The sequence below is a fragment of the Syngnathus floridae genome, chromosome 10 (assembly GCF_059516105.1).
Source record: "Syngnathus floridae isolate MCC-2025c chromosome 10, RoL_Sflo_1.0, whole genome shotgun sequence".
Classification (NCBI taxonomy): Eukaryota; Metazoa; Chordata; class Actinopteri; order Syngnathiformes; family Syngnathidae; genus Syngnathus; species Syngnathus floridae.
In genome coordinates, this window is record NC_142422.1 from 7,090,890 (window position 1) to 7,115,891 (window position 25,002).

The 25,002-nt window shown below is 38.2% G+C and overlaps 1 long non-coding RNA gene across 3 annotated transcripts; it reads left to right on the plus strand.

Moving 5' to 3' along the window:
- The first annotated feature begins 2,674 nt into the window (after positions 1-2,674).
- On the plus strand, positions 2,675-23,631 carry LOC148392163 (uncharacterized). 3 transcript variants are annotated; one of them, XR_015861018.1, is made up of 5 exons: positions 2,675-2,895; positions 16,230-16,336; positions 16,460-16,566; positions 17,977-18,216; positions 21,159-22,982. It is a non-coding gene; the product is annotated as an uncharacterized LOC148392163 (long non-coding RNA). The 3 variants fall into 3 exon arrangements; XR_015861017.1 differs by lacking the exon at positions 21,159-22,982 and adding an exon at positions 23,194-23,631 and having other exon boundaries at positions 2,676-2,895; XR_015861016.1 differs by lacking the exon at positions 21,159-22,982 and having other exon boundaries at positions 17,977-20,655.
- The last annotated feature ends 1,371 nt before the right edge of the window (positions 23,632-25,002 follow it).

Below are 25,002 nucleotides of genomic sequence, written 5' to 3' on the forward strand. Positions count from 1 at the left end.
ATTCATTATTTTTTATGGGGCATATGGTTGAATTTGCCACTCATCATTTTTTTTTAAATTAATGAATAAGACATTTCTAAGTGACCACGAATTTTTGAATGGTAGTGTATCTAGCTAGCTACCTATGGTGCACTTGAAGAAGTGGAAGGCTTTCGACTGCCCAACTTAATCTTCAGATTTAACACCTACATATTATTAGCACAATAGAAGGCTGTGAAGGATGTAGTCCTGCAAAATAAACAACTGCAAAAGACAAAAATGAAAACATAGCAACCAATGTAAAAAACATGAAACGATGTGGTAAATAACTCAAGCACAGCTTGGCTTGACGCAACATACTAATACTGAATGCAACATGGCCATAGCTCATGGGCCTGTATAATTTGCATGGTATTTTCATTTTCCAATTAGAAGTGTTTGGAACACAACTATTAAGAGGAACCCGTACCATTATATTGATACACAATAACTAGCGAATGAGTAAAATAGTCATTTGTGTACATTTTGGGCACTACTGCATATGACAAAAAAAATTCACATCTTGAATTAATACAGTAAGTGACTGTGTGTTTACCATCACATTGCTGCAAATGTTGCTGATGTGCTGTGTGTTGCCGTATTACAGTCACAGAGATGAAAACCTCACACGCCCGGATTTATTCGTGTGTATGTATGCGTCAAATATTGGAGGCACTGCTGGGATGATTGACTCTTATCTCTAGGTTACTCACGCAGGCGCACACTGCGCTTAGTTAAGAGGATGTGAGCGTGCAGCAGCGGGTGTGTGGTGACATCAGAGAAAATGGATTTGGAATTGGCAGAGATCGGGTCCCACAAATTATCACTTTCACAGCTTGACCAGCAAAACTAAGTATGCGTAGAGGATAAAATCCGAAATAAAAATTTCACCACATGGTAAGCACTAATCAGTAACATTCGCAAATCTATAAACAGTTTTAAACATTTTGAAGAATATAAAAGTTGCACATGCTACCTGGAAAAAAAATATTAAAACTAACTCAGCAAATGCACGGTATGGAAAATATTGTCGATGTTTAAAATGCAAGACAGACACAGCTGTGCAGTAGGCGAGGAAGTGAGCTTATCAGAGAAATGCTCAAAGCTCCAATTAAACAATCAAGCGCTGCAAGACGAAGTGAGCAAGCTGAGTTAAAGGGTTGAGGGCTATATCCACGCCTCACCAAGCCATGAGCTGTCAACATGCTTCCTAAAGTGATGATAAAAACAGAATTTAAGAATGGTGGACAGAATAGAGAAAATAGGCAAAAAGACAGACTCTCATACACCACATATTAATGCAGAAGACTGACAGGCATGAGCAAAGGAAACAGTGTGAAGGATTATTAAAGCCCTGGTGAGGGCAATAAATACAGGTTTGAGGTTGCACAACATGCACGACATAAAAATTACATTTAAATCAAATTGTGTTTCATTATTTGATTGAATTTCAGCAGAATACTTGCATACTAAAATATTTAACAGCTGTACGCGTACAACCCTTGCTTCAGGTCCCTGGGATTAACCTGCAAAAAGATGCAAAAAAAAAAAATGTTACTCAAAATTATATATTCTAAATTCCTCCTCAAATGAAGCAATTGATTAGCAAAAATGCTCCTTAGCCCTGCAGGTTACACTGAAATATGAACATCGAAGTATCTGAGTTTAAGTCCATCAGCCTGCCCTGAAGGTCTCGGAGAAGGCTTGGTGTTGGTGCTCAGCAAATCCAATCCTTCCTTGACAGAAATGGGCATCCATGTCCTAGGAGGAACCTGTGTACAAAGGCAACCGCCCTCGCCAATGGTGGACAAGGTGAGTTTTCCGGTGGACTTGCTCACGGTTGCATGAAGATGGATTGTTAGATCGACAAACAAATTGCTGCACCATATAGTGTTTCAAATCATCGACAGTAGAAGATGAAAATTGGACCACCTGAGTGCGCGCCACCCAAGGCTGCAGAACAACAATAGAGTTCTGAGCATAATCAGCCGTTGCGTGGGGCTGTGTGCATCAGCTATTAGGTGTACGTCAGCTCTGCAGAAGTCATGGTGGTATTGCCCGGTAATTGTAACCGACAACTGTACACGCTATTGAAAAAACCTTAAGTCTTATAAAAACACATTCATGGAAGGACTCAAATTTACAAGCATAAAATACAGTTCATTTGAAGTTGGTGTTCTCAATACATGTAATTGTGCTGTTCCCATGAAATGGTTTCCCACTCATTAATATTTAGATGAAAGAAAATCATACCCTGACAATCATCAATTGACCACTCATGAACTACACAATTAATTAACCTAAGGCTCCTGATCTACACGATAGATAATAAAGCTTTAAAAATAAAAAAATAAAACAGCACTGTGGTTTAAAGTGCAAAAGTGAGCCATAGTCTTTTATTTTGCTTGGAGCAAAAAGCTAAACAAAATCCCATACATATAAATTCATCCATCTTATGTGACATTTAAGCAATACAACATTGACTTCTTGCTTTAGTGCCTTCTTGTTTCGAACTAGTCTTATTCTGTTTGCCAATATTTTATTCTGCGTAGCAGTCATTAATGCCAGAATGCTGTTATTATGGCAAAAGGGAAAAGCTGACAGCATGACAGTGTCGCTCTGTTTTAGCCTTTCGATCCGTCAGCATGTAACATAAAGTGGCAGGCAAAGCTGACTGCAAAAATCAAAGGCTCCTTTAGCTTCCACATTTTTCAAATTGCACTATTTGAGTGGCTTAGGGAAACTTCAAAGCTTCAGAGAAGAGGATTTTTTTAATTTCAGATAAGGCCCCTGAGCTGAATGTGAACTGCTGGGAGTGTAGACGCTCACATCCTAATCAATGTGACCAGCTGAATTCAAGACCGAGGAACTCATCTTGTGAGTCCTGCTTTTTTTTCTCCCCCATGTTTTTCCTTCTCTTTGTAATTTGTATAACAATATGATTTTGCGTTGAGGCTGTCAAAGAGCCTTGATTTAAAAGCTCTTGTGCAAAATTCATTTGATTAGTTAAGCTGCAGTAGTATCATCAGGTCCATTGATTTCCGCATTATTCTGTTGTCATTATCAAGGCAAGATAAGCTCCTCTAAGGCTGCCTTCAGCAGAGAAGTATGCATTAGTTACTTAACGCCAGTTCATCCCAGTCCCATGTGTCTCTTCATTTTACCTGCTCTCCTATGTGTGTGACGTACCGCATTTCCGAAGCACAATTTTTCTTAGAGCTTATTCCTTCCAATATTAACATAAAATGACAGACTATGCATGTCAGAGTCACATGGCAAATCGAGGCGGAGCCTCTGGTCGGTTCATCATTCATCATGTACGATTTATGTTTGTCTCTAATCCATGTGTGAAATTTGAGTCATCTCTGGATTAAGTCGGGCAGAGTAAAACAGTTTAGGATAAAATAGCTTCCACTTCCCCGAATATCATTAAAGTGACATGCAGATAATTGTCAGTAACAAAGAACAATGATTGAGTCACGGTGGGATTCTGCTAAAACAATGTTGGGTTCTGTAGTTTGTGCTAGTGCTTTTGTCCATTTCAATTATAGATTGAATACCATGGTTGTTGAGATGGTGTCCATCATGTAACGTGGATAAGTAGATACCAACTGGGAGAGCAAGAGCGCTTGCACACATTTATACAGTTGCGCTGAATTGCAGTGTTGTTGGACTATGTCACAACAGCTCATGTTGTGGAAATGTTAGAACTGCATTACTTTTTAAAGAGTTGTGTACCAACTTTGTAACCCACTAAAGTTTCAAATGTTAATAATACACTTGCATTACAGTGCACTTTCACTTATGTGGTCCTGCATTTGAGTATGACGATGGTGATTATGACAATAATAATAATAATGTGGAAAACAGATAAAATAAAAAAGAAAATCACAAGTATGTCTTAAATCAAGTGATTTATCAAAGTCAAAATCAAAGTCAAAGTCTGTTTTATTATCAATTTTTTCATACAGACCAGACGTACAAAGGAACTGAAATTCCATTCCTCACTATAGTGATAAAAGGCCTGACAAATGTTTGAATGATGATACGCTGTCTCCTTTCCACATTCGTAGCGCCGATTTCTGACACACCAACAACACAAATATTCTGAATGGAAAAAATGCACTTATCAAAATTATAGACTAGCAGTAAACAGGAAGAACTGCACTGAAAGCCAGGAGCCAAGAAGACAGGCAAACTCATGTACATATACTTTGTGATGTTTGACATTTAAAAACATGGTATAGGAGAAAGATTATGAGAGATCAAATATGTTTTTCTCAGAACTCACACCCAAATCAATTCTCCGAGCAAGAACCATTAATTCCATTGGACTCCAAATATATAGTCCAAATATATTTGTGAGAAAGAAGCCTCTTAACAGCTTGTCCCTGAGTAAACAAATGAAATTGGCAAGAAGCCATATATAGGCATTAGGCTTAGTGCTGTTAACAATGGCTAAATGCACTGCAATATATTTGTCCAAACCGGATAGAGCTAATGCAGTAAAACTAAACAGCCCATAATATAAAATACCATCAATTTTGTGTTGAAGAGAGGATTTAATTTATTAAACTTGGGGATCAAACATCATTCACGTGAGCAAAGGCCACAGGTTTGTCTGCATGTTTCAACCACAGTTAACACAGAAACAAAAAACTAAATGTATTATGCACGTATAATATGCTTTTGTCATTGATGAGTTTAACATGTTGCACTTGCTGTAAAATGGTCTTATGATTGGCATTTATTATTGTAGGTCAATTGTTGTTACTGCATATTCAGAGGGTTTGGTACAGCCGCATCATTGAAGATGATGATGGATGCAATCACAGCTCAGTACATCCAGAAGACAATTACAGGAGGAGATAAGAGGAGAACAGACTCGCAATGTTGGATTTGTATTTAAAATTTAATTGGATTTTAAATCAGTTTCAGCAAAAGTACAGCTCAGCGATAAACTGTGTACACAGCAATGTGGTCACTTAGCTGTTGGATTTGGCAGACTATAATTTATTCTTGATTGCCAGTCATGGCAGCCTTAAGTCATCTCAGTCATGGGCATTGTTTAAAGAATGAATAGAAGCACACATGAGACAGTAAAACTTGAATGTGCACAGCATCATTTGACTGAATTGGGTTACCTTGTAGATATTGATACAAAGGTAGGATGGGGTTGGGGCGACTGAATTAGATCACAGTGGATCACAAACAGAATTGGATCACGGCATGTAAAGTCTTGTCTTAATTTGCTTTTTAACCGTCCACACATTTTATTTTTTACTTAGAATAATTTATTTCAGCTGCTCACTTGACCCTTCACTGTAATTAGAACATTGTTTATTTTATTCATCAGCAACTGATTTGAAAACGCCATAATTCTAGTTTTGTAAGACTCCGACTTTGGATATATGCAAATGAGATCCACTTTATGGCACATTTTTTTCAGTCCTACCCAAAAACCAATGTAATGTTATTTTTATGTCGGGTGTTGGCTTGATTTGCCGCCGTATTCTATATTTCCTGCGGCTGCTTAACTTGTTTCATTACGCCTAAGTGTCCAAAACAGCCCTGTAGCAATCATAATCCTATAGTCTGTGAAAGTCTTTGCTTTACTCCAAAGAAAAATCCATTCCTGTGCTTTCAAAGTCTAAATTTCAGCGGTGGAAGCATGTAGCTGCAGGCAGGCCTGAAGCCCACACAGCATCCATTACAGTGGAGCAATCGTGCAGTTCTCTCCACGGACAGAAAACATATTTACTTTGTTCTGCAGCAGCTTACAACTGGGGAAGTTCTTAACCTTGGCGTAACTGGCACTTCACATTGCTAGATTTTTTTGAAAATGAAATAAATCGTAATTGGTTATGTAATTGTAAGGAATTTATGAGTCGCTCAGATTACTTCCCTGTGAAAATAATGGTTGGCCAATGAATAATAGTTTGGAGTAGTAATTTTTTTAGATGCAGTGTTATTGTTTTGAGAAGGAATTGCAGAATATTTGTGGCTACATATGCTGCTATCCTGCTATTGCTGAACCACCACTCAGCGCTACCATTTGAAGCAACAATTTTGGGTCAAATACTAGCGGTTGCAGTTTGACAAATTACATTGGAAATTCACTCACATTTGCAAAGATCTTGCATATGCCATCCAATGTTAGAAGAGCTATATTCAATTTATTTCAACACAAACAAAGGGAATGCAAGGACCTGTTCATTGTTGCTTGTGCTTTGACTTTTGTTGTTCCACGCACATCACATAAAGCAATTATCCTGGGTCCATTTGGTTTAAAAGGTCAGTTCAGTTGGACAGTGCAACTATGGAATGACATCTCCTTATGAGTGCTTTTTGAATAGTCTATTTAGAGAACATAATTTAAAACACATTTAGCCTCCAGCACAAACGTGGCTGCTGTCTAAGTGCATTCCTGCCAGGTCATATCTCATTAGAAGAACACATTCAACAGACTATTTTATTATTGTCTAGTCCACTGTCTCGATCCACTTTTGACATTAATAGTAAAGTTTCCCAGCAAATGCTAGCTTCAATTTACAAGGGAAGAAAAAAATATCTATATTTTGTTGATTAACCTATTGATTAACCAGTGTTGGTTTTCTTACACTGGTTCATTGATATTTGTCTTTTCATCACCCATCATTCTAATCTTTGAACGTAAGTTACAAGAAAAAACATGCAGAATGAGAAAAATGGTGGTTTGTGTTGATTTAAAGAAAAAAAAAAAGTTTGTGTGCTTCGCTGCATATTGTCCCGATCTCTTAAAATGAAACAATGTTGCTTTATGTGGGCATTTGTCATGTTGTTTTTAGACTTCAAATTGTGCCTGATGTTACCAATAAAATTAAGTGAAGCAGCCTTCTGAAAATGTCGGGTTTGTTCAATGAGCCGAGGGACAGCTAAACGCTTTAAATAATTAATTAACCAAACTATGAAGAATTTGATGATAAAATTTTCCATTAGGCTTTTGGTACACAATAAGGTTGATTATAAATGACTATAATTTCCCCCAGTGAACAAGCCATTTTCGACACATTTTGATCAGAGCCTAAGGAATTCTTGGTGCCTCACCCATCTACTCCCACCTCGCTCAGCAGCCTTAATGGAGTAATGAGGTGACATTGTAAAGATGTGCTATATGCAGTAAGTGCCCGCCATTTTCATACACTTTCTCACACTCTATTTAACATTCCAGGCAGTTGGAAAAATTCTCAACGTGCAATTTGTTAAATATGCTGTCCTTGAGCACACCATAATGCCATTCTCATGTATTATGCAAACAGTGCTAATACATTATAGATAGCAATTTCAATAACCAAACAATGGTTTTGCATACACTTGATTGCCATTCAAAATCAAATGTTGAACAAATGCAAAGGGTACTATTATGATTGGATACAATTACCATATACCACATGATGGATTTGGACGTCCCTCCAAAATTGATGTAAATATAAATGAGTTAATGAATATAAAATGTATTATAAAAGTTCCTTATATTGTCTCCATAGGGTCCCTCTCTTCTTTAAACAGAAGCCATAAGGTTTCACAGCATTTTCTCTTTCAGGGTGCACTGGAATGTCCTACTATCTATAGAAATTAGTGTCTCGCTCTGTAAAATGTTTAAAATTCCAAGGAAGCGTTTGCGTCAGTAAGCTGTAGTAGTGAGGGCCGATCGCAAGGAATTTACGCTCATAAAATTTTAAAAAATTGAAGCCGATCATTGCAGTTAAGTGTCACAATCTCCGTTTTATGACATCAAGCAACAGAACATTTGATGACACTAAACATTCCAGTCTTTACAATTCTTTGGGAATATTGGTTGGTTTGGCTGTGTCCAACCTTTTTTTTAATGAAATACAACCAAATTACTGCGCAGATCCTGATACTCCTCAGAGCTTTTGAGATTGCTCATTGCCCCATGTCTGGAGCGACAAAGTTTGGAAAATAAACGTGACTACCTTGTCGCTGGCCCCTTTATTTTGTCGTCCGATGCACCCCGCTACATTAGCAGAGAGCTGGATGAGCCTGTTGTTTTTTGGGATTTTAGTTGGAGTAAAAAGTTGAAGAATTACTGATCTGTAGAAATGATGCATATTAAATGTAGACTATTTTTTAATATGAATCAATTTTAAAAAAACTAATAAATTCATTAGTGCACTTGGGGAGCCAGTCGGGAACCAAAAGAATTGACTATTTTAGGAAGGCGAGCCTCAAGAACCGGCTCTCGAAAAACAACCAAAATTCCCCATTGCCAAATTTTTGCACACAGATGCAGCAGAATTGTGCAATGTTAGTTCAGCATTGAGTCAATTTACATGACTGTTGAAATGGGGTCTTGGTGAGTAGAAGAATAAGCCAACCAAGGATAAAATAGAAAAGATATGAGTGACCAACAAGAGGGAACAAAATAAAGTTAGAATATTGAATGAGACACACTAAGAGGAAAGAAACAGAAGCAATGCAGCAGTGTCTGCTCGTGAGTGCATTTTAATCAGCTGAGAAAGCACCAGAGAATTAGATAAAATGTCTTCTGAAAAGTGGGAAAGTGTAGGTGGGATTTATGGTACATTGTTCCCTACCAGAAACGAGTGCTCTTTAAATTTTAGCCCACAGAAGTCATTCATCACACACACTCAAAGGAGTAATTTCTTTGCTGGTGCAAGATGTTAAGCATTTTTTCAGACTTAAAACACAAAATTCTGCAACTATTTATTTTTTCTAAATCTTGTCCTCGATGGGGTAACATTGAGGCCAGCTGATTTACGGCAAGAGGGACAGCATAGATTCGTCACTAGCCAATTGCAGGGCACAAGTAGACAACCACACTAATGTACCATGTTGAGTCTTTAATGAACTTAAAGCCATGGTGTTGTCCATCTAGGTTATTTTTTAACCAAACTTCTAAGAAGGTGCAAATGAACCAAAGCAATGTGAAGGATCTTTGCCATTTTTGTAGTACTGGATTATATGGAAAAGGGGGTCTAGTTTCAAAACAACTAGCTGACTCGTTGAATACCAAATATGTTGATGTTACAATCAGTCTGAATCTGACTTGTTCCCCACAGGATGGCATATTCATGTCTAGTGTCTGACAGCTGAGCTGGATCCCTGTGGCTAGTATGCAGTGGGCCCAACCCAATCCGAGCACTGCAGAGTAATAAAAACCTGCAGCATGCATTCCCATCTGACCTATTGCAGAGGATAGGTGCCTAATAAAAGAGATATAACTAGCCTGTCATCAAACAGAATGGAAACAACTGTAGACCACATTCTTATTTTATGTTATATGCAGCAAAATGAAATCTACTTTTGAATTGCACTCAGGGCCAGACAAATAACAATCTTCTGCATGTGCTTTTATTGCACCCGCATTTCCATTATATCAGCCAAGGTTTTTATGTCTGTGATTTACACATGTAAATAATACAACTGGAAATGGCATACTCGGGAAATAAGTCTAACAAACAATTAAAACAAGTCTCACTAATTAGCACCGGTGTCCTCAATAGGGAATGATCTGAAAGAAATGAAAGTCTCAAGTAAAGGTGTCTATGCTACAATATGTATTTTATCTTGTATTTTAGTATAACATTTTGTACAGCTGGTCCTTGGTTACAAAGCAGTCATAATGTATTCTTAAAACGCTTGGGGATATTCTTATTCATCCAGAACAATAATCCATCACAGACAATATTTAGGCTATGCTCAATAAAAAAAAATAATTTGGTGTTATCTGAAAATTTTGTCTTCAAGTAATTTTATTTATTAGGCAAAGTAAACCAATTGTATGTCCTAATTTCAGATATTTAAATTGGACGTAGTAGTACATATTCTAAAGAATAATTTAAGTTTAAAATGAAATATTTTCCTTCAAGTATACCAAGTTTGTATGTTTGAACAGAGTGTATAATTTAAAAAAAAAATGTCATATTGCCTAATAAAAAAAGATTTGTCATAAGACTGAAATCTAATATATTTGAAATGATAGACAAGGCAAGGGCCACATTTAAAAACAAAAGAACCAAAGACATTTTAAAAATTGTAAAAAAAAAAAAAAGAGCTTAATAAAGTCTGTAATTCACTGAGGGGTGAAGCTTTGCACACATTCGCAAGCTGTCAACAATGTTTTCTTATTTATCTTTTTATTTATTTATTTTGTTTGTTTGTGTTTTTGTTTTTTGAATTGAAATATTTTTTTAACTAAGGCTCAATAGCATTTATACTGGGGACTGACTTCATACTCACAACAAATCCCTTAATAAAGCCTTTTACTGTTGAATGAACTATTTGGGCCAGACCTTGAAGGAATCCTGACCAAAAAAAAAAAAAAAAACATTTGCTTTGTACACACACACTTGCAAGCCTTCGGTGCTCAGTGAGATACAGCCTGGGAAACTTGTTCACGACCCAAGTGTTCCATCAACGTCTTGTCTTTGGGTGGGTGCAAATAATCCCAAATAATCCTCTTTCCCAGTGACAAAGATTGCCATACTTCTGTGCTCCACGTCGTCAGCTTCCTCTTCCGCTTACACACCCAAAAAAACAAAAAACAACAATGCAATTAATACCTGGGAAGCTAGAAGAAAGAACAGTTGAGCACTAATTCCTCAAGGAAGGACAATTTACTTACATTTCCTGAAAATGCGCAAAAAACAGGAATGCAATTAATACCTGGGGAGCTAGAAGAAAGAAGACTTGAGCACTACTTTCTTAAAGAAGGACAATTTACTTACATTTCCTGAGAATGTACAGAAAAACAGCAATTCGATTAATACCTGGGTAGCTAGAAGAAAGATCAGTTGAGCACTACTTCCTTTAAGAAGGACAATTTACTAGGTAGTACATGACAGATGCAAGGTAAAGCCGACAGCAGGAGTCACCAACACGGTGCCTGCAGGCACCAGGTAGCCCGCAAGGATCACTTGAGTCGCCCGCAGGCTTGTTCAATAAACAGTTCAGCAGTGATGGGACATTTGTTATTTCCCAGGAATGTTCCAGTAGTGATCATTTGAATAACTGTACACTGGCAGATATTTGTAGAACTAAAATGTATATTGATATTGATCTGTTTCTCAATTATTATGAGAAATGCTTAACATGGTCACTTTCTTCTCTTAAATGAATCTCATTAATTATCATTAATCATTATCATTGGATGACTGGATTGTTTTTTAGACTCTGCTGATACTGATATTTGACTTAATAAAATTCCAATAACCGATTAAACGTCCGATTAATTTAAAAAAATATATAATGGATAAAATAACCTCTGTTTTGCTCCTTTTATATAAATATATTCTGCTGGGAAACAAAATTGCTCCGATCAACAAAATAAATGTGCCCACATTTTTGAGTGTGTCACATTAATGTTCCCTGGCTTTGACGTATGTAAAGAAAAACTAAAAGTGGAATGTCAAATCAAAGAGCCACTAAATAGCTCAACCAGCAATTTTATCTTTTCATAGTAAAATGTGACTTAAAGCAGTATGAAAATGGCATTGCTGCCATTAAGGAGCCTACAGGACCTCTATCAAACCAAAGTGCTTGGAAAAGTACATCCAATTAATCTGAGAGCATTACAAGGTTTGACAGTCAGTGGCTGTTTTTGACAGAAAGTGCCTTGGAGCATTGAATGAAGTAGTTTGCAAAAAGACTGCTGGCCATCGCTGCCCAGCTCTGCTCTTAGGAGTCACAGGAAGTCTTTCAGACATGACGCTATTAAGAAACGTGTCTGACTGACTGACTACTCTATAGCAGTACATACAATACAATACATTATGTGTAATTATGTTCCTCAGTGCTGTGCTAATAATTACCATAGATTTTCTTTCTGTTGCTAGTGTTTCATTTAATCACTGCAATTTCCCATCAAATATTGTTCTTGTTACAGAAATTATAGTTATTTTTCTGTGCTATAGTGAGTGTGTGTGTGTGTTTGTATGATATCTGGCAGTGTGATCGATGTTCATCACTGCTTTACCAAAAGGCCAGTGATCTTCTCAGTGGGTGAATTGCCTGATTGTGGAATGGAATTGTCATTAGTCGATGTCCAGTCAGCATAGGTCTCTCATTTGTGTCGCCTCCTGGCCAATCATATGCCCATTAGTCTTCATTTTGCCTTTTATGGCTTAGACCTGCTCGGTTCAATCAGCTACTCCTCTCATTTTGCCACGTTGCTTTTATCTATACAATCGAAAAGCCAGGGCTGGCTTCCCTCCAGCCAATAACTTCTCCATTACTCACCGATAAAGGCACACGTGTACTTCCAACAAAAACAACCTCCAATGGCCCTGACCTTAGCCAAGGTTATACAATCCTAGGCATTTCTGACTGTCTCATTCGATAAATCAAATTATGACCAGTCATTGATGGTGTAGTGATACACCAGTGTAGACCGTGGTGGCTCGATCAGTTCACACACCCTCATCCCTTTTTTGTGGCCGTCGTTGCGGTAGTTGCACACAACCACATAAAACAAATAACTTTTCTTTTAAAAAAAAAAAATTAAAAAATGGCACACTGTATAAATAATATTGTCAAGCATAAACAGAATGAATTAAGTCATTGAGTTCAAGTCAATGATGCCAGTTGCCAGTTCAAGTCAAGTCTACTTGAGTCCAAGCCATATGATTAGAGTCCCCCAACTGCGCACCTCTCCCAATATTGTGGCTGGGCAGAAGATATTTCTGTTTTCTTACCTCGGTTCACACAGTAAGAAACTGTATGGCTTGATTTATAACTAAGGTTGACACATTCCCTGGACCTGATAACATCTATGAACAAACCTTAAGACACTGTGCTGAGCAGCTGGGAAAGTTCTTCAAGCGATTCTTCCAGAGCTCTATTAATAGCAGAACAGTGCCAGGTCTGTTGAAACAGTCAACTGTGATCCCAATCCCTAAGAAGGGTTCTGCAGAGGTCCTAAATGACTTAAGACCAGTGGCTTTAACATTCCTAGAGACGAGGACCCTGGAGTGGGTTGTCAAGAGCTTTAAAATGGAATTGTAGGCCCTATGATTGACCCTCTGCAATTCACTTACAGGTCTGGTAGGGGTGTGGATTTTCATTATAGACACCATCCACAATCGCCAAACACAATTGCCAGCCTCTTGTTTGCCGATTTTTCATTTGCTTTCAACACCGTGCTGCCTGACATTCTTGCACTTCCATCGAGACCATCATCTTGTTTTGTGGATCGTCGGCATCCTCACAAGGAGGTCACAGAGAGTGTTAGTGGTTAGTAAATTGTCAGATGTTGCTCACACATCTACTGGCTCCTCCGCAGGGTGTGTTTTATCACCCCTTTTGTATAAGGTTAGGGTTATGGTAGCTGTATACAGATGATTGTCGATCAACTCAACCAAATAGTTACTTGGTTAAGTTTGCTGACAATGCTGTGTCACTTTCTTTGCTCACTGCTCTATTGTTAGGTCATGGTCCCTCTCTGCAGAAATTCACATTGATTCCCATTTAGAGCTAAATATAAATAAAACTGAGGACACGATTGTGACTTTTTCAGAGACAAATGGCAGAGGCAGTACTCTCTACAATAAAAAATGAGTCTGTGAAGGTCGGTCATGAGTATAAATATCGGGGAACCATCTTCTGTGAACTGCTTAAAATTTCAAATAACACTGGAGAGCTCTTGAAAAATTGCCACCAAAGGCAATATATTTAAAGGAAATTAGGGACTTTTGATGTCAGCAAAACAATATGGTAGCATTTTATCAAGCCTTTGAGACTATTCTTCCATTTTCATATAATTGTTGGTTGCATACTGTCTTTGTCCTTGACCAATCACGGTTGAACAGAGTTACAAATCTATGTTCTAAAACCATCAGTCAGCTACGAAGATCTTTTCCTGCGCTTTGTGACCAGCAGATGCCCACAGGCTTCTCAGAGACCCTGCTCATGTTTTCATTACATCATGTGAGTGGCTTTCCTTGGGGCGCAGGCTAAGCTGTGTTGGTTGTAGAACTTAAAGAAAGACGTCTACATTTATTTCTTCAGTATTTCCTCTGTCAAACTCTGACCCCTTCTTTCTCCAGCATGGTGTTATCACAGTGGTTAAAACATGAGTTATGTAGGATTAAGTAAATTTAATGTTTTTATGGATATTTATTTATGACTGCTATTAAGTTACTCTCTGTGCCTCTAATTGCTCTCTAGGGATAGATATGTGATTGATTGATGATTGATTAATTATGTAATTGATTGATTAAACCAAGTAATGATTTGACTCGACTTGCTTGAAATTTTGGTTTTCTTAAAACATAATTCATGAATTTCCTTTCAGCGGAAAAAATATGTCCCATTCTTTGAAATGTATCTTATTGATTCACTTAAAATCAGTGATAGATAAAATATTGTTTGCATTGGCAACTTCTTTTCTCAGTGACACAGCACCCGTGTTGAAATGACAAGCAGTTCTTCAAATGTAATTTTTCAGAATGTTTTCCTGTTCGCTACAAAGATCGGGGGTAAAAGATAAAATGTCCCTTATTGTCACTGCTGTATTACTGTTTCTTCCTAACACTCCTCATTATGGCTTTATTTGGATGAGAGGAGCAATCATTTGTGTCTGAGCTTTGTTTTCTTGGCCTGTGGAAGAGTTGCTCTGGGGGGACTCAACCAGCCATTCACGATAAATGGGATGTGGCATGGCAATCTGTGGAAAGAAGCTCAGGTCATAATATGTGCCCTCATACATAAATTACGTAGTTAATGCACAGCTAATCTTCCAGACAGACATAGTTTCGCCCGCTGGTAATATGTATAGGCAGTGCATCTGCAAGATTGACATCAGCATCTGTATTGGCAGTTTAATGAACATTTGTAATTGTCTCTTCAGGCATTTTGTAAATCTCTTTTGTGAGGTGTACAAAATGTAATTGCATGGAAATTTTGTTGAGTTTTGTTGAGTCTTGCTACCTTCAATTTTATCTTCAGAAACTGAAACCATGCATGCTTTTCTGGGTTCAGGTCAGTGACTGACTGTGAGGTTGCCATTAAGAATACAGCTGAACCTTTATTTTTTGATTCCAAGCGACTTTCGGTCTAACGGGGTTTGGTCACTGATTCAGTGAACTAGTATCTTATATGGACATACAAAGCCGGTACGAAACTAAATGACTAGCGCGTTAACCTTAGCGCTAGTGATTTAATTTCCGTGACTAATTTAAAGGCGTTTTATAAGACATCGGAACAGCACTCCATTGTGTGACCACAAAGATGGAGATCGTAAAGGCTGTTTGATCTTTATGACTGCTTATGCTAATAGGATAGGCTGTCCGTACATGATCAATACTCCGATTGGTAATATGTTTTTTAAGAATTATATAGTATTTTAATTTTAACTTGTACTGTTATACTGAAATGCAAACACATGTATCTTAGTAGGTATTTTTCTATTGCAATTTCCCAACACACTTGTATGCATGGCTCTGATTTTATTATCTGATTTATTTATCCAACACTTTCTAAATAATGCGTTTTTGGGGTTAACGCGATTCGCAAATTCTGGACCCCAAAGTCTGCGTAAAATCGAGGTTCAGATGTATTTCTCTTCCTTCAAATGTTTTTGTGTTGCTTTTCACAGACTTTTGTTGTTTTAACTGTATCATAAAATCATTTCACATCCGCCTGTTTGTGCAACATGTTTTCATTGTTTTCATTTCATTGTACATAGGTGTGAATGTATCGTGCATGGTTTGTATGTTTCGCATGCCTAACTACCCACCAGTCCAGCATTCTTCTATAAACAACTGGGATAGGGTCAAATTACTTTCAACCCTAATAAAGAAATAAGGTATAGAAAGTGAATGGATAGATGATAATTTACCAACAATATAAATTATGTAGCTATTACTGTATATATTACAGTAGCTAAACTGGACATCTCAACAACTGTGGCGTTTGACCGGAAAACTAACTCAAATTTGTGACTGCTCAATGAATGAATAACACATTCAACAACAATTTTATTTGGTCATAATATTTCACTGGCGGTTTTACGGCTTATTCTGCCAGCTTCAAAAAGCCATCACGCTGCTTTAATGAGTGTCGTGAACAAACCCATTTTCTTGCGTGACAAAGGGAGTATGCTGCACGAGGCTGTAGTAAAGAGTGTTGACCTTGAAAACTATGGATTTATTAAAAAATTGTAACTGTACCCAATTCTCTGCTCTCCATAGGTACAATCCATGTACGTACATGTCCATCACTGAAGCAAATACCAATCTCGATACATGGCCAATGATGCATATAAAGAGTCTGATTTCATGGAATTCTAGAAGTAGAGGTTAGTGGCGGTGAAAGTTCTTGATCCAAAAGTTGACATGTGGTTTGTGATCCTAAGGTTGACCTTGAAAACTACGGATTTATTAAAAAATTGTAACTGTACCCAATTCTCTGCTCTCCATAGGTACAATCCATGTACGTACATGTCCATCACTGAAGCAAATACCAATCTCGATACATGGCCAATGATGCATATAAAGAGTCTGATTTCATGGAATTCCAGAAGTAGAGGTTAGTGGCGCTGAAAGTTCTTGATCCAAAAGTTGACATGTGGTTTGTGATCCTAAGGTGGTAAAACGGACATAGGAGCATCTTGGTTAACATTCTTCATTGGCACTCACTATTGAGAATAAGGAAATGAGGAAATTTAGGCTTTGATTATATTCTCATTTTTGAGTGCCGGGTTTGTTTTTTCTTTAATGACAATAATAAATTAGATCTACGTATATAGTGCCTATAAAAGCCTTTGCCTTCAACATAATTCAAACCAACCTACTAAGAGAAATAGTGGTGTGGCCAATCTCAAACTCACAGCATAAAATAACAAGACTACATCACAAACCAAGCACATTATGTTAGGATGCAGGACTCCCATCATGACGTGCTTATCTGCAGCATCGGGACACCACAAGGAACTGTTCTAGTGCCTGTCCTATTCACCATTACACAGCGGCTACCGCACTCCTCTCTGACTATTCTGCCATTTTTTAATTCATCAAAGAGTACAGAGAATTTACAGAGGGCTTTGTGGAATGTTGAAAAATGAAAGGCTCAATATTAACTTTGAAAGGAGCTGTTGGTGGATTTTCAGCATGCGCTGCCACTCTCCAGCAGCACTAAATAAAAAGTCAGTCAGCTAACCATGAAAGTGTCTCAACCTCTAAGTACCTGGGTGTCCACATTAACAATAAACTCGCCTAGCATGCCAACATGGATGTTGGCTACAGCCGGTCACAGAAGACTATTCCGGCTCAGGAGGATGAGAGCCTTTGGTATTCAGGGGATGCTCATGAAGACTTTTTATGATTGGTTGCAAATGTTATCTTTTATGGAGTGGTCTGCTGGTGGCACATCTGCTTGAGACAAAAAGAGGCCAACTCTGTCTTGGGATGTTCCCTGTAGTCAATGGACACAGTGAGCGGCAGGATGATGAGGGCTAAGCTATCATCCATGCTGGACAACTCTGCCCACCCCCTCCAGGACACTCTGACAGCACTGGTTCTTTTAGCAACAGACTTTTCCACTCACGCTGTCTGAAGGAGATAATTTTACAGCTCCTTCCAGCCTGAAGCTTTTAGAGTCTACAACCCAAACAATGGATTGTTTATGCAAGGATAATGGTTTTTCTGCAACATGCTTCTTTTTGCATGATGATGAATTCCAATGCACCAATGTCAAACTCAACTCTGATGTTTATGACCTCTTCATAAGAAAATCACTGTGTGAACCCCACTTCTCTTTGCACAATGTACAGGTGACTGACTGTACAGTATGTTAACGTTCCTGAGCACATCCAATGTGTCAATTTTCTGTCTTCTCCTTGCATGCGATTTTTAATTTCCTGTATTCACTGTTATTGCTGAACTGATACAAATTTCCCCAATATGGGGCAAATCTTATCTTACCTTCTCTTTTTTTTAGGTCCAACCACATTTGACTTTGTCTCAGGACTTTCTACATCCGGCAAGGAAAACTGGATGCCTACGTGGTGCATGCATCCCCCACCTTCACTCAGTGGTGCCCGGTGCTTTGTGAATTAGGTCCAAATTGTGATTTAAATCTGTGGGGAGATTGTAATTTTGACGATCTTAGTAGTGGCCTCCCACAGCCGGAAAGCAAGTCCCTGTGGATCTCCCCAGCTACGATACACATCTGAATCAGGTACAACCTAACCAGTCACCTGCGGAGAATCAGGTCTAAGCGGCCGGTGAAGAAGATAACATTTGAGCAAAACAAGCATGACTGTTGTCAAGATTGAAAAAAAAATTCATTTTCACAGAAACGCGCGGTGTTCCTGATGTCTAAATTTACTCAGTCGTTTTGATCTGAGTCATCTCTACAGTACCACACAATTAATTTTTGGGTTCGCTTCATCAACCAAGTTACTTAATCCATGTCAAGATATAAGGTGATATATACATTATTTTCCTCAGAGCCCCCATAAAGGCCGTAGGACAGGTAGTGGACACATCTTTCTAACACAGTCCCCACAGTATAGTAGTAACCATTATCTTAACAAATAAATTTTATTGATCTTAATTCATCTTAGCGTATATTTGTCATTGTGAATGTCTTTTGCATTGGTGCAAAATGGAGATATTTATAACGTTTCGGCCTTTCATGTAGCTGAATCAGATCAGAACCATGATATTAGAGGCAACTCTCTGTATGGTAGTTGACTAGTATTCTTCCGTTGTTACAAGACCTGACTCACCCTGCACAACAGCCCTTGGTTATCAATCAACTGGTTTGACTCATTTGCACCTGACGTTGTACCAGTAACAACTTTGCACTCTTCAAAGTCAACTTTTTTTAGATTTTGGCTCTGTACCTCTGTAAGGTTCAGTTTATGCTCTTGAGACAAACTTCTATTTAAGCTTCTGTGATAAGAGTATGCAGTTTATTACCCTGCACAACATCTACCAAAGATTAGTGGCAAGATACCAGAAAGGTAAATGTGAAGGTATTTTGTTTCATCTAGAATGTGATGAAAAAACTTTTGTGGTTTAAGCTGTTCCTTGAGCATCAGTAGGCAGCAACAAAATCAGGTTTAAGGACTGAATGAAGATCTTGTGACAGCATCTTGATCACTAAAATTGACATTATATTGTGTATAGTTAATGAACATAGAGGTTGATTTATTCTGTACATGATGCTGTTTTTTGACATTTTAAAGTAGAAATGGCAAATATGCAACCATACTGGGTGGTGACCTCAACAGCAGAAGCTGGGGCGAAGGATGTGAAATCAAATGCAACCTCTCTGGCACAGAAGGAGCCTGAGCTGGTGTGCAAGGTTGAGATGTTTCATTATAAAGTTACATGTAGTATTGTGATAGTCGCGCTCAACCTGAAACACAGCTTGAGCTTCGAATTCACTCCTTGATAGAGAGATTAGACTCTGTTAAACTCTGCAGTATGCTGCCCCATTCCTATTGACCTTGGCTTTTTGCCGAAACATTGGGGTTCATGCCAGTGGATCAAAGGGTTATCCTATTTAAAAGTTAGCCTGTCAGTATTGGGACGGGTCCTGCCTGTTATTTGTGCCTAATCACCAAACAACAGCCTCCACCCTTTTTTGGAGACCTTGGAGAAGGTACTGCAGAGCACTGACCTTGAGGACTCCCTCAAACTGCTCACATGGGCACAGCCTCATAGTTTTGTTGCCAGTGGAAAGTGTTGGTCCAAGCTTAAATGACACCCTGTGTTAGACCTCACTTTGAGTTGAATAATGCAGTCAAGGAATTAGCATATTTTCTCATTTGATAAATTTTTCTCTATGAATAAATGTACAAACTGTTGATTTTTCTTCTGTTTAATGATGAAGTGATGATACTGTGGCTACTTTTGCTGTGGGAAAAAGGACTGATGCCTGGTCAATTGGCACTTTTGTTCCTTCACCTTTCTTTCCCTCGCTTGCTTTTTGAAAGAAAATCGGCGATGCAGTTTAATCAACAGTTTGAAAATGTCATTCTCCAGTACCCTTCTTCGGTACTGCATTGTTTGACTGGCAGATGAGGCAAAGGCACTTCCACTGTTTACAGTATACCACTGTGGGTGGGAGGTGAAGTGGTATATTTTTGGCATCTTACTTTGTCCAGCGTAGCGGCCCACTTTCATACACTTTTATATATGTCTTAAGTAGAAGAAATATATTGCAGTTTAGTTAGGTAACTCTTTATAGCACTCGGCATGTTTGTATGGTAATTTATGTGTCAGAGAATATTTCAGACTGGTTGCCCAGTGTTTCAATCAAATGACAAATGTGATAGTAGTTTTAATGAATGATTACCTAAGGTCTACTTTTTTAAGAAACCATGACAACTGCCTTTACCATTGTTGATTACAATTGATGCACGTTAAAATTTATTCTATGTTGTGTAATGATAACTCAATCGAAAACCACTTCACAGCATTTCCTGGTCCCCTGACCTTTTCATATTTTGTTTCAAGAATATAATTTGGAATTATCAGTTGCAATAGAGTATATTAATCTGTTTGTCTTGTGTATACTTAACAGCCATTTCACATTGCTATAAAAATGTTTTGAAGGCTTAAACTTTGTTGTTTTGTGGCATATACTAAAAGAAATCTGGTAAAATAGCTTGTCATGTCTTTTTTTTATATAATTACATAAAAGCAGTTATTGCCAAATAGTTGTCAACAATTGTCAGCTAATAACACGCATGGTTGTTTACCCCAAGTCCTTAAAGACAGACAAAGGCACTGATTTACATCCTGCACCCTTTTCCTCTTGTGTACATATTTAATGGCCTCAAATGAAGATTAAAAAAAAAGAAAAAAATCTAATTGAGGGGACTCTAGAGGTTGGCTCTGATGTTTCACTTTGCGAGTCCATGCTTAACAAATGACAGGTTTTCTCTGTGGTTCATAAGAGGATGGTTTGAGGAGGGTGCTGGAGAGGGGAGGGGGGCATCTCTTTGACAGAATTGTAAAGCGGCAGAATGAACAGATGTCTCCCAATGATTAATGTTCCTCCCCGCCTTGCCTCAGAGGTGCTACATGCCCATGCATCTCTAACCCTACAACTGCGCTTTATGAAGCTAATTTCTTTAACTTGCAGCTTTCTCTGTCTTTTTACAGATGTGCCTCTTCTCGATTGGTCAATATCAATTATAGCAGCCTTACAATTCGGATGTTATGGTAACTGATGCACAGGACACGAAGGACATTACAAATACATATTTTTTACTATGTAGTGAAAGGGTTTAAATGGAAATTTCCCTGCACTGGAACATGGCAAGAATACAGATGGCAAGGTGTGTTGAAGGACTGAAAGCGAGTGTAAAAGAATCAGAAACACCAGTTTTTCTCTGAAGTTGAAAACAATTCAGATTTACCAAAATCTTAATATGTTTGATGAAGGGAGATATTCTAAATTGTATTATTTGCAGACTGGAACACAATGTTAATTTTCACAATACAGCATCTATAATTTAAAAACATATTTATTCACACTTGTATTTCCAAATGTATATATTTTAAGATCTCCCCTCATCCTAAATGTATTTACTGTAATCATGGTAGTGTCAGCGATGTAGAACAACAGTGACCCCTGCTGCAGCCGTTTGGGAAGGGGGAAACCCACAAACTGGGGGGAAATAGCCCATTAAATTCTAGCACTGCATGGTAATGACTACCAGGCATATGGTAAAGGGCTCACATTAAATATTTACACTCTTGGTTAATATTTTATAGAGTAATTTTGTATTTAATTGGAATTCATACTTGATATAAATACATAACTAAGTGGGACATACTGTTCTCAAATTGACAATGGCCCCAACTCCCCTAATACAAACACACACACACACACACACACACATGCATTCGCACAAATTAGGGAAGTAATTGCAAATTTCCCTATTGGGGACTCAACTATTATCCTACCTTAAATATGATATACTCTGTACATTAAGCATATGTGGTGCTTATTAAAGTTAACACGTACAACCATGCATGGGCATTAAGTACTGTGAGCCACTTTGCTGCTATGCTGGGTTTTTCCTTGCCGTTTATCGCTGCTGCTCAGTTTTATGTTCTCCTGCGGGTATTAGGTCAAAACCATAATTCGCATCTATGACAATTGACAGTTCAAAACAAAGTTAATCAAAAGGCCTTTAAAATTCTCAGATATGCATATTTACCACTGAAGACAAATGTTGGTAGGAAATCATTTACCAGATGCATTATTGATATTGAACTCCAAGACTGAGCGAAATATCCAATTAGATATTCCAACTGATCCATTGCATCTAAAATGAGAACAATAATTGGGGTCATCCTAATGGCAGAACATTTTAGAGAATTGTCAAGTAAGTTATTTACCTTGTCCTGGAACACGTTTAGCTGAAACATGTTGTATTTTTGTTTTGTTACCCATATGTACCTGAAATCTTGCCCACTAAGCTCTTGTTGGCTTGAATGCCTCATCATCTGCATCATTTTAGAGTAGTATGTATGAGTGAAATTTCAAGGATTGCTTAACATATGGATTTTCAAACACCGCCCCCCTCTCACACACACACACCCTACCACAACCCCCACACAGTCTCCCAGAAAAATGATGTCAACTAGAACAAATATAAGCACTGTGATAATGTGCATTAATTTATTTTTTTACCAAGCATATGCAAAATGTTTTTTAAATTTGAATTTGAAATTTCCAAGTCTGTTTCCAAAATCTTTGTGTGAATTGCACAAATTTAAACCCACATTTTGACTCCCCCAAAATGTTTTGTCTTGCACGTATAGCCAATGTCATAAATTATGGAAATGAAATTTAAAAAAAAAAAATTCACTCTGGACAATGTGATATTTAAATTCAATGAAATGCGCATTTGGTTATTTGACAGCAACGTGTCTTCTGAAATTTGGTGTAGGATGGACAATAATTTACATTTAAATGTATTTAATTTTATTCTCATGTACACAGTGAACACAACAACAGGGGACAAAGCAGGAAGCTGAACTACAATGATGGAATGTGAATCAGCATTTTCTTTCTCAGGGTGGAATTAAAAACCACTTGGTTTGGTAGAAGAAAGATTTCCTCAGTCTGTCAGTGAAGCCAGGTTGTGACAGTAGCTTGACACCAAAGCTGCTCTTCTGCCTGCAGATGGTGCTGTGCAGGAGATGCTCTGAATAGCCCGTGATGGACAGAAGCTCGTTCAGCGTCTTCCTTTGTGCTACAGATGTCAGGCTGTCCATCTCTGTTCCCACGACAGCCTTGCCTGCTTCCTTAATTTAACTCGGCAAGAAGCCTCCTTTATATTGATGCTGCACAGCACCAACACAACACAACTGTGTACATTAGCGCACTCGCCACCATAGACTGGTGAGAACGTTTGCAGAATTTTTTTCCAGATTTGAAAGGAATCCAGTCTTCAGCTGTTCACTTGGCTACACGCCCAACTATTTGGATGTCTGTGCATTCGCCGCACTATCAATGCACACTGGTTTAGGATAATGTCTGGGACATACGTTTAATAACAATATGTAATGTCAACCATAGAAAAAAGCATTTAGTAACTACTAATACATTTGAAAAATTATAACTTGTCAACTATGACTAGACTGGTTGAGAAATTTCTGGACAGAGATTAAAGATTGGCTAGAAGCAAATGGAACTCATGTCTATTTTGTGGGGCCACCAACAGCGTCGCAAAGATAGCAAATAGAATAATGTAGACATAGGACAGCACATAATAGATCATATTAGCCATTTAATAAACTGTTCAATCAAACATTAGGGGCTCCTTAGACAAGAGCAGACTTGCCCTGAATTTACACAATTGATCCAGCCGTGTGCAACGTTATCCAACCTCTTCGCCCTCTGCCTCTTACTCTGGCTGAACTGCAAAAACACTGTTGGCATCGTCAAGCAGGTTGACACATCCGCATGTAATCAAAACTTGTATTGCATTTATTTCGGAATATCCTTCTTCGAGATGAAGCTCGAAAAACCCGGCTCCACTTTCCTTGGGAGCACTTCACCTTCAAGATTAAGTACGACATAGTCACGTCTTTCCTCATTCCTTCTTGAGTTATCTGCATTTTTTAGAATCGCTCCTTTGCCTTGATTACTTGCATTTCAATCCCAACCTTTACTGGATTTGCTTCCTTCACCCATTTAGTACTCATTTTTGCGATATGACTAGAGCTCACTACTTTGACCTGTCCACTTTCTTCCAATCCTGTCAGCTGCCAGTCTCTGCATCATCTGAAAGTTTACATTTCGAGTTTCTGTTCAAACCCTCTCCATTTGATTCTCCATTCTTTTTCATTTTTTTCCCCCAAAATAGGTGTCAGACTAGTAGGACTCATTGAGAGGATTACTTCGTCTTACCCAAAGCTCAAAAAGATCTTAAACACCTACCTCTCTTGATCTTGCTCCTTAAATTCTTTTGCTACTTATGGTTTTCTTTTTCCCTCATCTGAAAAACAATCCGCTCTTTTTTCCCCCCCCACTTGTTCTCCTCCTGCCTTGGCATACAAACATGTTATCACCACTTTCACAATTATCCAAATCTCCCCACTCGGGTTTGTTCACAATGCATCTGTGCTTACCCGTCGATGTGTTCCTCGTTTCAGGTTTCCCTATTTACTTTCGATTCCCAATACCACCTCAAATTTGGGTCTTCGCTTATTGAAAGCACCTCTTGGTGAAACGAGAATGCAAATAGTCTCTAGCAGTGCCTCACCACCTGACATCTGAATTTTAGCTTGTTTGACCCCCACCCCACCCACTTGCTTGGAGATAGCACTGAAAATGTCCTTTTAATTTTTGGGAGAGCCCCCGAGAAAGACTACTACTTCCCAAGAAGCATTGTTTTGGGGATCTTGCTTGTAGACTGATGATTAAACTATCACTGTACTTTGCAGTATCTATTTTGTGTTTAATATTGCCCATTCAGCAGCTTGTATA